The sequence below is a fragment of the Camelus bactrianus genome, chromosome 6, assembly GCF_048773025.1.
Source record: "Camelus bactrianus isolate YW-2024 breed Bactrian camel chromosome 6, ASM4877302v1, whole genome shotgun sequence".
In the NCBI taxonomy this organism is placed as follows: domain Eukaryota; kingdom Metazoa; phylum Chordata; class Mammalia; order Artiodactyla; family Camelidae; genus Camelus; species Camelus bactrianus.
This window is the reverse complement of record NC_133544.1, coordinates 23,749,015-23,766,413: the sequence shown is the minus strand read 5'-3', so window position 1 is coordinate 23,766,413 and position 17,399 is coordinate 23,749,015. Positions and strand designations below refer to the sequence as shown.

The 17,399-nt window shown below is 45.6% G+C and overlaps 1 protein-coding gene across 5 annotated transcripts in view; it reads left to right on the top strand.

Moving 5' to 3' along the window:
• The window catches only part of IFT43 (intraflagellar transport 43), a 91,290-nt gene that overhangs the window by 31,213 nt on the left and 42,678 nt on the right, over positions 1 to 17,399 (top strand). The window lies entirely within an intron of this gene.

Genomic DNA, 17,399 nt, shown 5'->3' with positions numbered 1-17,399 from the left:
TACATAGGTGTATATGTGTAAATATATATATTTATAGGTAATATATGAAAATGTATATTTATGTATATACGTTTATGTAACATAAATATGTATATATTTATATAAATATATGTATATGTATATGTTGTGTGTGTGTGTGTGTGTGTGTGTGTGTGTGTGTGTGTATACTACACCAGTGGGATGGCCACTGATTAAGTTTAACTAAAGATAAACTCAGGAAAGGAGTTACTTTTCCTTAAAGAATAGAGATTACTTTTGTTCAGAATTGCCTTCAGCATTTGCTTCAATATAGCACTATCAAAAATATTTTTTTCCAGTTTTCCCCCCTTCCTCCTCCTTTCCTCTCCCCACCTCTAAACACACACACATGAGCGCGCACACACATGATGCTTTTTTCCTTCCCTGAATTGTTTGAAAACAAGAAGCAGTTGTCATGATATTTCACCTCTAAATACTCTAGCATGCATCTCTAAAGAGTAAAGACATTCTCCAAATAATCACAGTATGATTATCACATCTAAGAAATTTCATAATGATTGAATTTTCCCAGTTGTCCCCAAAATGTCTTTTATAGTTCCAGGGGTCCAATCAGAGTTCACACACTGTGTTTGGTAGTTCTGTCTCTTTTTAGTCTCTTTTAGTCTCTAAAATAATTCCAACTCCCCTTCCCCTCAACACCTCCATCCAATACATTGACTTTTTTGAGGAATCCAAGCCAGTTGTCTTGTAGAATGTCTTATACTCTGAATTTCTCTGATTGACTCCTCATGATTAGATTGGAGGTTAAAGTTTTTTGGCAAGAACAGGTGGTACTGTGTACTTTTTACTGTATCAGAATGGTGTAGAAAGATATACTCAGACATACCTCACTCCCATCCTCATTCCTTATACCTCATTCCCATCCATCTCCTATGGGTTACCTCTTTGTTAGTTTCTGCTTTATCCTTTCTGTACTTCTCTTTGCAAAAAATAAGCATGTATATGTAAATTTTAAATGCATCCTTCTTTGTTTCTTTATGTTCAGATTCAGTAAACTGAGGCTCACAGACCAGCTACCTATTTTTATACAATTTTTAAAGGTTACTTTCCACTTACAGTTATTTCAAAATATTGGCTATAGTCCCTGTGTTGTACAATACACCCTTGAGTCTATCTTACACTCAGTAGTTTGTACTTCCCACTACCCCACCCCTAGTAACCACTAGTCTGTTCTCTATATCTGTGAGTCTGCTTCTTTTTTGTTATATTCACTAGTTGGTTGTATTTTTTAGATTTCCATATATACTGATATCATACAGTATTTGTCTTTCTCTGACTTATTTCACTTAGCATAATGCCCTCCAAGTGCATCCATGTTGCTGCAAATGGTAAAATTTTGTTCTTTTTTGTGGCTGAGTAGTATTCCATTGTGTGTGTGTGTGTGTGTGTGTGTGTGTGTGTGTGTGTGTGTGTGTGTGTGTGTGTGTGTATACCATTCTTCTTTATCTATTCATCTGTTGATAGGCACTTAGGTTGCTTCCATATCTTGGCAATTGTAAATAACGCTGCTATGAACATTGGGGTGTATATATCTTTTTGAATTACTGTTTTTTTTCCCAGCTATATCCCCAGGAGTGGGATTGCTAGGTCATATGATAGTTCTATTTTTAGTTTTTTGAGAAATCTCCATAGTGTTTTCCACAGTGGCTGTACCAATTTACATTCCCACCAGCAGTGTATGAGGGTTCCCTTTTCTCCACATCGTCGCCAGCATTTGTTATTTGTGTTCTTTTTGATGATGGCCATCCTTGCAGATGTGAGGTGATACTTCATTGTGGTTTTGATTGGCATTTATCTGATTAGCGATTTTGAGCCTTTTTTTCATGTGCCAATTGGCCATCTGCATTTCCCCTTTGGAAAAATGTCTGTTCAGTTCTTCTGTCCATTTTTTAATTGGGTTGTTTATTTTTGGATATTGAGTTGTATGAGCTGTTTATATATGGTAGATATTAATCCCTTATCAGTCATATCATTTGCAGATATTTTCTCCCATTCAGTTGGTTGTCATTTCATTTTTTCTATTGTTTCCTTTGCTGTGCAAAAGCTTTTAAGCTTAATTAGGTCCCATTTGTTTATTTTTGCTTTTATTTCCTTTACTTTAGGAGACAGATCCAAAAAAAATATTGCTGTGGTTTATGTCAAAGAGTGTTCTGCCTATGTTTTCCTCTAGGAGTTTTACAGTATCTGGTTTTACATTTAGGTCTTTAATTCATTTTGAGTTTATTTTTGTATATGGTGTCAGAGAATGTTCTAATTTCATTCTTTTACATGTAACTGTCCAGTTTTCCCAGCACCACTTATTGAAGAGACTGTCTTTTCTCCATTGTGTAGTCTTGCCTTTTTTTTTTTTATCATAGATTAGTTGACCATAAGTGCACAGCCACCTGTATTTATAGATCACATTTTTTGGGAACACAACCACACTCTAAATCTACATCTAAAAATTTAGATCTCTGATCCATGTGGAATTTATTCCAGTGTATGGTATGATGTACGGATCCAGTTTTATCTTTTTTCTAAATGGCTGTTGTCCGAGCACCATTTATTTGAAGATCCATCTTCTCCCAGTGAATTTAGAAGCTACCTTCACTGTAGTCTACATCTGTGTTTGCACCTGGGTCTCCTTTTGGATTTGTTATTCCATTCCAGTGGTCTTTCCGTCTGTTCATATACCATTAAGTACCACACTGTTCCTTTGCTGAACTTAACACTGCTTTTTCATGTTAACCAGGAATGAGAAGATGACTTTGAAATAGGCTGGTGAGAGGTTTATAGAGGACCCCCATTATTCTAAGTTATTAGAGGATTCTCATGTTTTTGTTACCTGGAATTTATTTTGAAATATGGAAATAAGATAAATCCTATATCTGCTTCTTAGAGAGAAAAAGAGGATCTCAGGTGTTAATTCCTCAATGACTATATTAAAGTTTTTTCCAGATCAGGTCATTTTCCCCTGTGAGGGAGATGCTTTTCCATTTCCTGTGTTACCTTTCAAGGGATTCCCTTGGTCGCCTCCTCCATCTGCGGTGTAGTCCTGACCACCTGAATGGTGACATGCTCGGGGCGCAGCCTCCAGCCTCCTCTCCTCTCCACGGATGCTCACTCTTGATGTGATCTCAGTCCAGTCTCGGGCGTTTTTTTATCACCTACACGCTGATGACTCCAGGTTGTATCTCCCGCCCAGTCCTTCCCCTGAGCATCTAGCTGTCCACACCACCTTTCTGCTTGAATATGTCATTCAATCCTAATACGTCCTAATTGGTCATCTTAATTTCCACCCTTTCCACCCTGTGCCCTAGCCTGCACCTCCTGCAGTCCCCTCACGTCTCCATAAATGGGCTCCATCTTCCCTGTCACTCAGACTCTGAACTTTTCCCGGACTCCTCCATCTGTCAGTAAACTGTGTTCCGTCTATGGCTGAAACGCATCTGTGTGCACACTGCCTGTGCCGCATCCACCATCCTGTCCAGCATTGACTTGAGCAGGACCTCCTGACTGGTCTTCCCGTTCACCCTTGCCTCCCTCAGCCTCATCTCTGCAGAGCCAGAGTGACCTATTTAAGACGTAGGTGACATCTCTGCATTTTTGTCTGCTTAGAACCCTCCAGTGGCAATTCCCCTCCAAAGTAAACCCCACAGTCTTTAACATGGCTTACCTGGCTTTACCTGACCTCACTCTGTATAAAGTAGCACCCTCGTCACTCTGTGTCCCTCATCTCCTGCTGTCATGTGTCACCAGCTGGCATGTAGTCATATATGCACACATACACACACATTGTCTTTTTCTCACTACTGTGACGTCAGCTCTGTAATGGGAGACACACTCCTGTTACTATACCCCCAGTCCTCAGCCAGGGCCAGTCCAAAATAAGCCCTCAGTGACTATTTATTGAATAAATGTATGAGCAGATCAGTACTTTTGGTTGCTCTCTTATGCTTTTCATGTGGAAAGTGGAGATCTGGAAGGCCGGAAGGCCTCCTGGGGAGACGCTGCTCTCCATGAAGGGCCCCGGCAGCTAAGCTGGGGCAGCGGCGTGAGTGCTGACAGGAGAGGAGGCTGAAGACATTCTGGAGGTCACGTTAACAGAAGTGCCGTTGGTTGGATGCAGGGCAGAGGGGGAAGCAGAGGGTCGCTGCAGGGCGCCTGGCTTCCATGACTGGTCGGGCGGTGGTGCCGTCAGATAGGGAGGGCAGGAGGAGAGGCCTGACGTGGGGCCGGCGGTGGTCCCCGTAGATAGTTTCCAGTGTGGGAGCCTAGGAGAGAGGTCAAAGAAGAGGTGCAATTTGAGTCATCTATACAACTAGAAGATGGGACAGAGCCTTGGATTTGGCTGTTCGGAGGTTATTACGGGCCTTTGAGAAAGCGATCACAGTGATCTGTGTCGGGGCAGAGGCCCGATTCAGCAGGTTGAAGAAGGTGAAAGTAAGGAACTGGGGACCGCGATTTGAAGGAAAGGAAAGCCACGGGGCAGTGTTTGGAGGAGGGGCGGATCTGCTGAAGACTCATGTGTGTGATACCTGATTACAGATGAAATGAGGGGGTTTGAAGGAGTAGGATCCTGATGGGAAAGGGTCAGACCTTCCAAGAGAGACTGTTCAACCTTGGACAGGAAGAGGCAGGGACAGTTTCCCTCCAGGACAGGAGGGAGCTGGGAGGGGCCGGATAAGTTACCAAGAAAGGCGGCGGAGAGGGGGGAATTGGGGGGATTGCACTTTGAATTGGGCTCCTTTTTGATCTTCTTTTTTCGAAGTAGAAAGGCAGATTGACTGTTGAGCTTGTTGGAGCATAGGAGGCAAGCAGAACAGATTGGAAACAGAAAGAGGAAAAGGGGTGATTAGCAGGTGATTATTGGGCTGCACGGAGGGTCTGCCCTGTGAAGGCTGCACAACGTGAGCTCCTGCTGTTTGCTGGGCGCCCCACGGAGTCCAGGGTGTAAGTGTGCTCCCTGCCCTACATGGGCTTGGATTCCAACTGGGGAGATGAGGCGTTGTCATTCACAAAAGTCAGGAACGGCAGAAAGAGCATTTCGTGAGAAACTAGTGGAGTGGCCAACCCTGGTGATGTGACGTCAGAGGAGAGAGGAATCACAGTGTTCAGGGGGCCCCCGGCTGAGGAGATAGGGCTCAGGCTGGGGGAATTCTGATGGGCAGAGAGGATCATGAGGAGAGATTTTGTTCAAGGATTGCTGTAGGCATGAGTGTTGGGGATGGGGAGCAGTAACTGTACCGTCAGTCTGGTTAGAGCGGAGAATTCACACTAAAAAATAGCGTCCTCACCTTAAATTCTTTTGAGATGTGATAATAATGGTATTGTCTCAGTCAGTTCAGGCTGCTGTAACAATACCATAGATGGGGTGGTTTAAACAACAAACATTTATTTCTCACAGTTCTGGAGGCTGGAAGTTGGAGATCGAGGAGTCAGCATGGCTGGGTTCACCTGGCCTTCCTTGGTGCGTACACACGGAGAGAGAGTTCTTATGTGCCTTCCTCATTTTATAAGGGCACTAATCTCATCACAGGAGCTCCCCACTCATGACCTCATCTAACGCTAACTAGTTCCCAAAGACCCTACCTTCAAACACCATCATATTGGGGATTGAGGTTTCAACATGTGAATTTGGGGGACCACAAACATTCCATCCATAGCTACACCTTATATGTGAATTACACCAACCCTATTGGGTAGGTTCTAGTTTCTAAGGTAGGGACCCCTGTACAAGGGAGGGAGGAGAAAAATGAGGCTCACAGAGGTCTATGGCTACGATGTTGCCAGTGGGAGAGTAGGAGGGCTGTTTACTGATCTCACGGAGGAGCCCACAGCCAGGGGATGTGAGTTTCTGGGACACCTTTGTTTGTTTGCACAACAATGCCCAAGACAGACTGCAGTGTGTCACCCACCTCACTGGCTAGAGATGTTGGCTGCTGGAACTCAGACACTCACCCATGAGCCACAGGAAAGGGCTGTATTCAGAATTGCCAGGTACCTGCATCACTACCTGTCCCCTCTCCTGGCATCACAGCCATACCTATGCCAGAGATCCCACCATACAGCCTGGATGTCCTTGGCTCTGAAGTTGCCCGAGGTTGTAGTCGGTGGGTCACTTACTTGGCCGTGGGGAACAGAGCTGAACGAGGGTCAGCCAGACTTGGGAAGGAAAGGTAGTCTGATTAAGTTTTGTCTCAAAGTATCTGTTTTTGGGTTTGTCCCTGCATTGATCTGCAAGGGAATGAGGCAAGTAATGGCCCCTTGGGGACTTTCAGGACTTTGCTCTCAATGTCAGCCGTCATTTTCAATCACCCTCTCCCTCCCAGCCATTAATTTTGGCCCAGGATCATGGGGACTTGTCCATCTATCACTCCTAATTGACACTAAATGATCTGTCAGTTTATTGATGAACGGCAGGAGTGGAATTGTCACAATATATTTTACTTTCTAACAACTCCTCCTGACAATTTTACCTTGTCCATCTCACTCTCCTCACATAAATCTCCATTGGCCGCTCATTCCTTCTCCTGGGCTGTTCTGGTGCCAGCCATTTCCACACCATCTGCACGCGTCAAGGACATCAAGATGGCGGGAGAGCAGCCGTGTGCTGGTCCTGAGCTTGCCCCCTTCCCTCCTCCTTCTCTCTTTCCCGCTTGCTTTTTTTTTTTTTTTTTTTTTTTAATGGCGGAGATGTTCCAAGAATACTAAAGGACTTCTGTCCTCCCCCTCTGTGTCATTGCCATACCAGAGTCTCCTTACCTTCTTGTTAGCGGCGAGTAGTTAATTCTTATTAGGCTACAGGAGTGTGAAAGGCAAAAATTCACAGAGCTGCGGGGCTCCTAGATCTGTAAACACTGTGGCAGACACATGTTTTCTTCTCTTAAACCAGCCTTGCTACAGGCTGTCCATCCCCGAAGAAGTCAGTTTCTTAGGAAGGTGCCACAGAGGGTAGCTGAGCTGGAGCCTCCCCACTGGGGTGCTGTGTGCTGCCCTGTGAGTGCAGGTGTGCCCAGATGGGGGTGCTCTGCCCTTGGACCTGCTGGGCCAGGCTTAGAGCTGCCAAGGCCCCTGAACTGTCACCAGTAGCCTCAAGCAATCTCACCAGATTTCCATTCACTTGTTATTTTTAAGTACCCCCAAAAGATGGGGGGTGCAGAGTTACTTCATTTTAAGAAAGTTTACCTGTGCATGTGAAAAACCCTTTCTCCTTTACGAGGCCAAGGATGAGTAGAGGAGCTTGAGAATGTATAAAAATGTGGTCGCCCTCCTCCCTCCTCCCTCTCCTGCTGGAGGTAATTTTTGTTAACTAATAGGGACTGTTTTTGTTTATTAGCCGTCATTCCATTATCATGCCTATCAAAGTTAATAATGATTCCTTCATGTCATCTGATACCCGGATCATATTCAGTTGCTTCCATTGTCTCAAAGATGTCTTTTTATAGTTGATTGTGAAAAGGGCGAATCAAGGTCCTCACCTGTATTTAATCATTAGGTGTCCTTAGTCTCTTTCACTCTGCAGCATTCCCCACCCACCTCTTTTCCCTCCGATGCCATTGATTTTTTTTTTTTTTTGAGAAATTTGTCCTGTGGAGTGTCCCACATTCTGGACTTGGCCTATTGCTTACTAGTCTTGGTGTCTAGCTGGTTCCTCTGGCCCCCACGTTCCCTGTGAAGCTGGGAGTTAGATCCTGATGGTTAGACTGACTCACCGTTTTGGCAGGGACGATTTGGAGATGGTGCTGTGGGCATCCTGCTGCGCTGCATCCGAAGGCACAGGTTTCCTGGGGCTCCACTTTAATTGATCCTTGGGCTCAGGGGTGATTGATCCTTGGGCTCAGCGGTGTGGTCTCCATGTTACGTTCACAACCAAATCCTACGTCGTGGTCCAAGCAGCCACTGATGATTGTTGACATGATTTCATTAAAAGGTATCAGATGATGATTCTCTAATTTTCACTTATTAACAAAAATTCTTTCATAAAGAACTTTCTCTCATCAACTATTTGGTTGCCTGAAAATTCAATTTATTGTACCTGTAATCCTGTCTTTAACCCCCTCCAGTTTTTTTTTTTTAATTTCAAACTTAGAAAAAAGTTGGGAGAGTAGTTCAACATACAGCCTTCCCATCGTTAATGTTTACTGCATGGGGCTCTTCCCTCATTCTCAGGTTTTTTGTTTTTATTTTTTACTAAACTATTTTGGAGCTGCAACAGCCTTTGCATTTACATTACTCAACTAGTAAATAGTTACTTTGCAAGAGATTTTTGTCTACATTGTTTGCATCTGGGTCTGTAGGGGTTGGTATATATAGGTACTCAGAATGTATCTGATCATTGAGTGAATTTTGGACATTTCTTACAGATCTCCCATGATTAAAAAGGGACTAGGTATCTCTGAGTCCTTGGCTCTCAGATTTTCATCAATAAATACAATTTTGTTTAGAAGTATTGAGCATTTATTTTCCACATGCTGCCCTGAGTCACAAAGAACCCAGAATCAGTATACATGGCGGGAGTCCTGGGCGTAACAGGTGAACAGTTACTTGGTTCTCAGCGAGATGGGTCAGGCATCAGAGATGAGTGTCCAATATTGGGTGAAATCAGGTGAGGCGGCTGCACGTGAGATGGTTGAGAAGGGAAGGTCTTAGTTGGTTTATTGTACATCCATCTCCAACAGCTGTGCCCAGGGCTTGGGCACCACGTCCCTGTTTCTGTGGCTTTTGGAGATGCCCATGAGAGCCCCTGGCTTGAACTTCTGTCTCAGCTTTATCATCCTTGCTTCCACCAAAGTGTATGCTTTTCTTCCACGTGGCTTCCAAGACATGACAGATTCAGAAAAAGTGGTTTCAGGGCCGACCTACAACATATCTTTTTAACATACACATTTGTTTGTTCTATGTGGGTTCCCTGAGAGAAAATTCTTGCTTTGCTCTTGAGATGGACAGAAAGCCTGGACAGAAAGATGGCAGAGGAAGATCGAGATACATTTTTACTTTAATGAACTTAGAGAACTCACAGGGGTTTTTTGTTTGTGTGTGTGTTTGCTTGTTTTTATAAAATTGGAATTTATGTTGTTTATCGCTGTAAATCATTTACATTCATTAGGATCTGAAAATGAAATCAATAATGCCCGCACCGTGTACATTGAAACAGCTAGTGAAAAATAAGTATCCTCACTAAAGTAGGGAAAAATATGTGATATGTTGAGCTCATTGTACCCTCATACCTTTCTTGTCTTCAGACAATTGTCGTGGTAGCTGTCAGGTATGGAGGACTGAGAACAGGGCTGGATGACGGCAGGTCTTAGCTGAGCGCTCCTTTCCTGCTGAGCCCTGAGGTATGCACAGCCGCAAGGGACTTCCTGAAAGTCACCCTCCCCCGGCAGAGGTAAAGGGAGGCATTTGTTTATTCTGCGGACACGTGGACATTGTTCTGTCCCTTGGCCAGCACGTGCCACCAGGTCTAACTTGGATAGACAAACCCCATCTTGTAATGATAATATTCTGCCTTTTTGTGGCGTAAAGTCTGTTTGACCCGAAAGCTCCGCTGTAACTAAGTGGAGAAAAGGGGAATCAGTTCCTGATGGGGATGAAGGGGACTGGGAGAGAAAGAGAGCAGGGTGCAGGGATGATACAGATTCTAACGTTTTAGACATTGTGTAACTCCGTGCCATCTTTTGAGATGTTAAAACTCTTACTGAAATTTTAATTTTATTTTTAAAAATCATAGTATAGAATTCAAAAGATAAAAAAGGCTGGGCTGTGAAGTGGAAGTTTCTCTCTCCCTTTCCTCCCAGGAAACCCAGATGCCCCTCCTAGTATTTTTTTTGTTTCCTTCCAAAGATACTCTGTGCATTTACAAAAAATATAAGTTAATGCATAATTTTATGCCCCCCTCATAAATAGTAACATATCTATTCTGCATTTTTCTTTTATCCTAAAATGGTATTTCTTGGTGATCTTGCTGAGTTCCAATACAGAGTTGAACTGCCTCATTTTTAAGGTCTGCATAGTGCTCCAAAACTTCCTATCTCAATAAAAGTAATCATGAGCAGACAATAGGTAGGATATTTTCCCAGGCTGAGAAAGCAGACTTCCAGTGTTTATCTGTGTAATAGCCATAGCGTAACTCTTTGGAAAAAGTGTCATAAAGGCTTCTGATACGGTACATGTAGATTCCATAGGCTGGGAAAGCGAAAGGAAGCAAGCAGCAACCTTTCTCTCATTGAGGACGGGGAGGGGCATTTCAGCCACTTCCACTTGGGTGGATAAAAGTGATGTGCAGTTCAGAGGAGGCAGAGATGGTCTAGATTATATTCATTGCATTTTAGGGCCCTGGATGGCTTGTCTAGTGTCACAGAACCAATTTACTTATGCAAATGGCTAAATATGAAATAATTGGAATCTTACAATTCTGTCAAATGCCTCCTGATTGAAGCAGTCTGTTCCCAGAAGCCCCATGTGGAGTAGCATTTGGATACTACCCTTCCCACTCTGAAAAGTGGAGTAGTCTTCCTGACAAGTGGCCCTAGTCAGCCCCTCCCTGGAGCGGGGGTGAGTTCCTGATGGCCACGGAGGAGGGGCGGGGTGCATGCAGTGACTTGAGATGAACTTGTTGCCCGTGCTCGTGCACCAGGGAGAGGATAGCTGAGGCCCGAGGCTACACAGCATACAAGGGCTGTGTTTCTAGGGCCTAAATCAGTGGTGCCGCTTCCCAGTTGCCTGTGGGGAGCCCTGTTGGAAGGTCTGCTAAGGACTGCAAAGTATTGGCTCCAATCCCCACCTTGCCCAGAGCCTGCTCCCAGCTTCCCTTCAGGCCTTCAGCTTCTCTTCACTAGTTAAGGCACCCTTGAGCTTTATTTTTGAGATTAAAAACCAGGAGTGTTCTGGAATGGGCTCTTAGTGTGTCCTGTGAAGGCTTTGACTTTTCAGTTTCTAGTTTTGCAGAAATGCAAATTCTCCTGTGACTCGAGCTGGTCATTTCTGGGACCAGGGGTAGGATTGTAAAGGAGAAGGGTCTCTGAGGGCCAGGAAGGAACTGACAGGCCCACGAAGTCTCCCTTAAATAACATCAGCCAAAAAGCATGGCGCCCAATGGCATATTCCTTTGTCTCTCTGGATTATCACATAATGAAGAGGTCTAGAAGGTTCTGTCTAATCTGTCAAATTCTGGTGTCTCACATACCCTTGTTCTCTGTGCCTCGCCACCTTCTGTTTTGTGCCCTTGACCCCTGGGATACCTTGACCCCTGGTATAGAGCCTCAGCGGTTGCTCCCCGAGGGCCGTCCTGATGGGGCCATAACATGTTCACCCTTGGGAAGAGCAGCAGGGAGTGAAGGCGCAACCCGCGGCCTCTCAGCCTCCTCTGGGCCGCCTGTCTGACCTGAGAAGAAGGTGAGCACCAAGGATGCAGCCTGCACTTAGGGGCATGAGCCAAGGCCAGGCCTGTCCTGCTGTTAAAAGGCCTAATTAGGTTCATCGTTAAGTTCAATTAGGCATTGGAAGTGACCGTTCCTTCCAACCCTGCCGTGCCCTCCAAGAACTGGACCCTTTCCCAGCAGCCAGCTCGGGAGCCAGCTCTAGTTGCTGGAGCACCGGCAGCCCCGCCCCTGGCTTCCGGCCTGCGACTGCCCCGCGAGGCTGAGGGCAGTCATCCAGGAGGCTCCCAGCCCAGAGCGAGGCGCTCCGAGGGCACGTTAGACGTGGCCGGGCATCTGCCAGGGAGGCCACTTCCTGAGCCCGTTTCTGGTCACCTCGTTTCTTAGGGCCACCCCTAAGCTGTCCCTAGGAGTTGGGCCATCTGCCTGTGTCCTGGTCCCCTTTGCCACTCACTCGCCGTGTGACCTTGGTGCAAGTTATGTGGACTCTTTGGACCAAAGTTCCTGCGGGGTTTGGACTAGATGACCTCGGAGTTCCCCCTTCAGCTGTAGGATGTTAGGATTCTGGGAAATCCCAGATATTCAGGCCTCTGTACCCAGGATTTCTTTCCACTGAGCACTGACTGGGAGAGAGAAGAGAGGTACAGTGTCACCTGGTGCCACCAGCTCAGCATACTTGGCCTGTCTCTTCAGCGTTAAAACTAAGTGGTCTTAAAGGCCCTGTGCAGCTCAGAAAGTATGTTTGTCCTTCTGAAATGTGCTTTCTAAATGGTTGCTTGAAGCAAGTCATTTGGGTCCATGGATCATGGCCTTGAAATGAAACAGTTGACAAACACTGAGGCGGTGCCAGCCTCCCAGGCATGAGGCCGGTGTAGGAGGCATGGATATGCCCTAGGGTATTTGGAACACTCAGAGCCGGGTGACTACAGCCTGGGAAGTAAAGGAAGTGGGTGGACAAGAGGAGGGCCCGTGTGCAGGGCCTTGAACTCTAGGCATGCGCTTTATACTGTAGGGAACGGGGAGTTGACAGGTGTGTGACCAGTGGTGCAAGGGACACATTATCACCCCCCTTCTGAATGCCTTATTGGTGTGTCCCGATCTTGGGGTATTTCAGATATAAAAAGACATCCATTTCTCCCAGCGTGGAGTCCCCCGCTTAAGTGTCGTCTCAGCTCCTTCCTGCAGAGCAGGCTCTTCACTTTTAAGGGTAGACGAAGTTGTGGAGAGGGCCCGCTCAGCTTTTCCCCTGAGTCTGGCACCTTTTTTCCCAGCAGATTTTGGTGATGTCATTCATTCATTTCCTGCGAATTGCACACCTCTTGTATCTGGTTCTAGTCATTGCTTTCTCTTAGGAGACCATGTGTTAAGGTTGGTTTTTCCATAGGGTACGTGTTCCTTCTCGATTGGAATGATTTCTCATCTGCCTCTCGTTATGCTGTATTAGTGAGGTTGCATTCATCAGCAAGCAGCAGAGGGTGGGGGCTCAGTGACAGGACTGAGGAGGAGAAGGACGGCGTCTTGCACCCGGATTAGCGGCACGGAGTGTAGAGACTGGAGTGGGAGTGGATGTGAGAGTGCCGAGCGCTGTGCCACCTGCTTTTGCGTGAATTAACATCTTGGTTTCTAACCACAACCCTGTGCGGCTAAATGTGGCCTTCTCACTGGTTTTGCAGAGTTTAAGTGACTTGCTCAAGAGCACCCAGCGAGCGATTGGTGACACTTGGATTTGAACCCTCTGACTCCAGCATGCATGCTCAGAGCTACTGGTTTTAAGCCAGTTGTTCACATCGGGACCAAGATCAGAGCCCAGCACCCACCCCGAGTGACCGAGCCCAGGGCCCTGAGAACAGAGGGCTGCTCTCTGAGGTGCCCTGTTGGGAGGCTTGGAGGGTTGGCGGATCCAGACAGATACCCTCGTTCCAGCTGCTTGGAGGGAGAGGAAGTAGAGGGGGTGACAGGAAGCAGGAAGAAAGCAACCGGGGACGTTCTGGGTGGTACACTGTTTAGAAGAGGAGTATAGAGGGAAAGTACGGTTTCTCTACACAGCTTAGAGAGTTGTGGCAGATTTTGACAACAGCTAAGAAAAGAGAAGGAAGGACCAAGGAGGAAGATGTCTTAAATGCTTACGTGAAAAGAGAATTGGTGATAACTTTGTTGTCCTTAAAAATGATTGAATAAGGGAAGGTTTCTTTCTCCCTGCCTCCCTGCTTTGGTTTGTTTTCCTCCACCACGTTGATTTGAGGAATCTCTAAGCCAGCACATTACAGTGATTGAAATTTTAGGACTGGAGAATGTAGTTGTGGGCAAGGGGCTGCTTGGGAGTTGTCAGAATAGGAAACGGTATTAATGGGGAACTGGCAGGGGTGGGGGCCGAGAGAGGCAGGGTCAGTGTCAGTCACAGAGCCAGGGAGGGACCTGAGAAGTCACGGAGTGTGGGCCCTTCGGTTTAGAGATGGAGCGATGAGGCGTGGGGTGGTTAAGTGGCTCAGGTATAGAATCTTAAGAATTAGAAAAGCCCTCAGATGTCACCTTGCCCCACTGCCCAAGGTCGCACAGCTAATTAGTGTAATAGAATGTGCCTGGCGTTCTGCAGCCATGCCATCCTCAAACCTGAGAGCTGCACGCATTCATCTCCAGTTCATGAAAAGGCCGTGCACCGCGCTGTTTGTGCAGTAGCGAGTCTCTGAGAATAAAACCGTCTTTACTGCTGTCCTTCGGGACCCTTGCAGAAATGAGATGTTGATCATATGAAGCAATCTTATTGAACCGAAAAACTTTCAAGGAAAAAAGTTGTGTCCCCTGAGCCAGCCAGTCTGCTAAGGGGGACTCGCTGCTTTGTGGGGCGAGCAGCTAAAAGCCAGCAGGGAGTTACTAGGGACACCAACCATTGGTTAAAATTCTCCCAACATAAGTGATCTCCTTGTTCTCTCTTTGATGGATTCCGTCTCTCAAAAATAAAATGCATCTGTGAACATCACACCTACCTCTTGCCTTTTCTTTTCAGTCCTTTACTGAGAAGTAACCGAAAGCAGTTTTAGTGTAAAAGCCGCAGCCTGGGCATACGTAGGAATAAAGATGCACACGAAATAGAACCCCCTCATAATCTAGGTGTTTTTGTGTTCTAGCGGGTCTGTCAGTGATTTTGCTTTGCCCCCTGCTACCTCACCACAGCTGGCTCCTGGGGGCTATGCTGTTTCTCCTGGTTTCACAGTGGCCATTGCTCAAGAGGTCATGTTTAGAAGTGCCAGATGTCCTTGGTTCATCTGTACGAGGGAGTCACCAGGGTGGGTCCTGAGCCCTCCAGGGGGCTGCTCCCCCCCCACCCCCCCCACCGGTGCCCTGCCCTGTCCCGGAGCCTTGCACGCTGGCAGCTGGAAGAGGGTCTCCGCTAATGACACGTGGCACCTTCTCTTTGAGCATCTCGTCACCTGAGTGAGCTTCAGTATATTCACGGGCTTTTGGGGGCCCCTTGGATGTAAAAGAAGGGCAGAGAAAACAATGGGTAAGTGACTGGGAGGAAATCTTTACAGGTTTCTTTATTACATAGAAGAAAATTCTTTCCTGGAGAAGTAAAGGGCCCAACCCATTCAGGGATAAAAAATGGACTGAAATAAAGGTTTTCAGAAACACTGATAAAAGTTTGCCCCTTGACTTGAGCCATGATTACCGCTTGTTTTGGTCGCCACATCCTCCATCATTTCAGCCTCCGTCCTCAGTCAGCTACATTTCCCAGAGGTTGGCGCTGAGTCAGAGTGACTCCTTTTCCCACCCGCTTTCAGTCCCTCCAATCGTGTCAACGGCAGTGTGTCAGTTTGCAACTAGTATTTCTTTAACACCTTTCTAACTTTCCTTGTCTACCCTTTTCCCTTTTTTTCTGAAGTATAGTCAGACCTATCTTTTTAACAAAGAAAGAATTAGCCATATGCTCAGACTCTTGGTGAACAGCAATATGTACCTATAAGGAAATACGTTTTGTGGGGTTTTTTTTTTACCATTACCTTCTATATGGCTGGTGATGCTAGATTTCCATTGAGAATATAAAGTTTTCTTTAAATAAATTTATTAAAGTAGAAGTAAGGATTCAACTTAAAGACAAAATAAAGTAGATGCAGAAAGTACAGAGCTATAGCAAAATTCATGAAGGTGGCATTTGAAGATGGCAGGCGTTTGGGAAACACTGCCCGATAACATTTCTTCCCAGCTGCTTTTCCTCCCCATCCTTCCTCCCAGTGGGAGAAATAGCAGAACTTCTTCCCCTTAACACTTTCATGCTGCTTTTTTACTGCAAGATATGAGGTGCATTAGGAGTTATTCATTGCAACCTTTCTAAATTGTGGACTTTGTAACTTGAAGGGAAAAAAGGAACCCAGTGAAAATTTCTAGCCCCATAGTTCCCTCCTGATCCCTGACCAACATCAGCGTATGTATTTATGGTGTTGATCCCAATGTGTTAAGAGCATCCTGTTCCTGTCCGGCTGCACAGCCAGCCTGCTCTGATGCCATTCATTTTCAGCCACCACCTCGTCTGTATTTCAGCCACACCGGCTCTGCTGCTGTTTTCTCAGTGCACTTGGCCCTTTCATGCCTCCTGCCTTTATTCAAGTTGTTTCCTCCAGCTAGAAAAGCCTTCCTGCAGCTTTTCTGCCAGCCGCAAGCCTGCTCAATCTTTCCGTTGGCGTGTCTTCTAGGAAGTCTTCCCAGATTCTCCCAACTGGAATGATCAGTTCCCACTTTAGTGCTGCCATGGTATTTTGCTCTAACCTCACTTGTCCTATTAAGTTTGGGGCGTAATAGAATCAGCAGTAGATGAGGGATTGTGAACCTTGGTTTCTAGTTCCAGCTCTGTCCAGCTCGCTTTGGGGCTGTCTGTTAGGTTGCTTTAGCAATCCTGGTCTCCATCTCCTCATCTAGAGGATGCACAGGCTGGATGGTAGCCATAGTCAGGCACTGCAGGGTGTGTCTTCTGGAGGTATCACTGTTATTTCTATAATGTTCTTTTCTCCAGCCAGATTGTAAAATCCCATTTGTGCCTAATAGATAGTTACCCATTAAGGTTTCTGAATAAAAGAATGTTCATTTGAGATACCTGAGGTCAAGATCTGAACTCTTCTACTTCTAAATTTATCAAAAAAATTTTTTTCACTTCTAAATTTATTGACAGCATGCATATACATGCACTTTTGTATGTTCCCATATTATTTTTAGCTACTAAAACTGTTTCTATATATTTCAACCCCTTTTCCTCCAGATAAATTAATGCTCCTTTGGAGTTTGAATCAGAACAAAGATGTTATTTTGAATCTGACCAGCAGAGGGCAAACTTCACCCAGGAATTGCCTTGTAATTCACTACCCCTTCAGCTTGATAGAGCTTGGCAGTCTACGGATAGAATTTAGAGGCTGGTTTTCATCTTTCTGCTAGACACCTTGTTGATAATGCCAGCAGGAGATCCATGGGCTCTAATATGACCTAAAACCCCAAAGTGCCAAAATTTGGGTGCTTGGGGAGTTCTCGTTCATCATGAAAAGAAGGGAGAAGATATGATATTTGCAGATACCTCCTGCACACTAAATATATGAATGACGATGAACAGGAACCAAGGGGGGAAAGAGTGGGGGCTTCAACTTTCAGGAGAGCTTTCAACGAGGAGGAATCTGTTAGCCAAAGAAAACTTCAATTCATGAGAAATATCTAGTTTTTAATCAGAATTATAGGAGTGGGGACATTTAGAGCAGAGGGACCCCAGTTAACCAGTCTACTGCCTGATGCTGAATGGGTCAAGATTACATTGTCAGATTTCTCCTTTGCTCAGATCTGGATTTTCACTGTGAAGGCTCATTTGGTGGGTCATACAACTGATAAAGTAGAGGCTTGGTGTTGGGTGTGCTAGTGATGTGTTATATGATCTGTGACAAATGACCTCCTTTTTCTCATGCCTTGGTAAAATTGACCTCAGTGAGGTTGGAGGCACTTGTGAGATTTTTATTGGACATTTAAGAA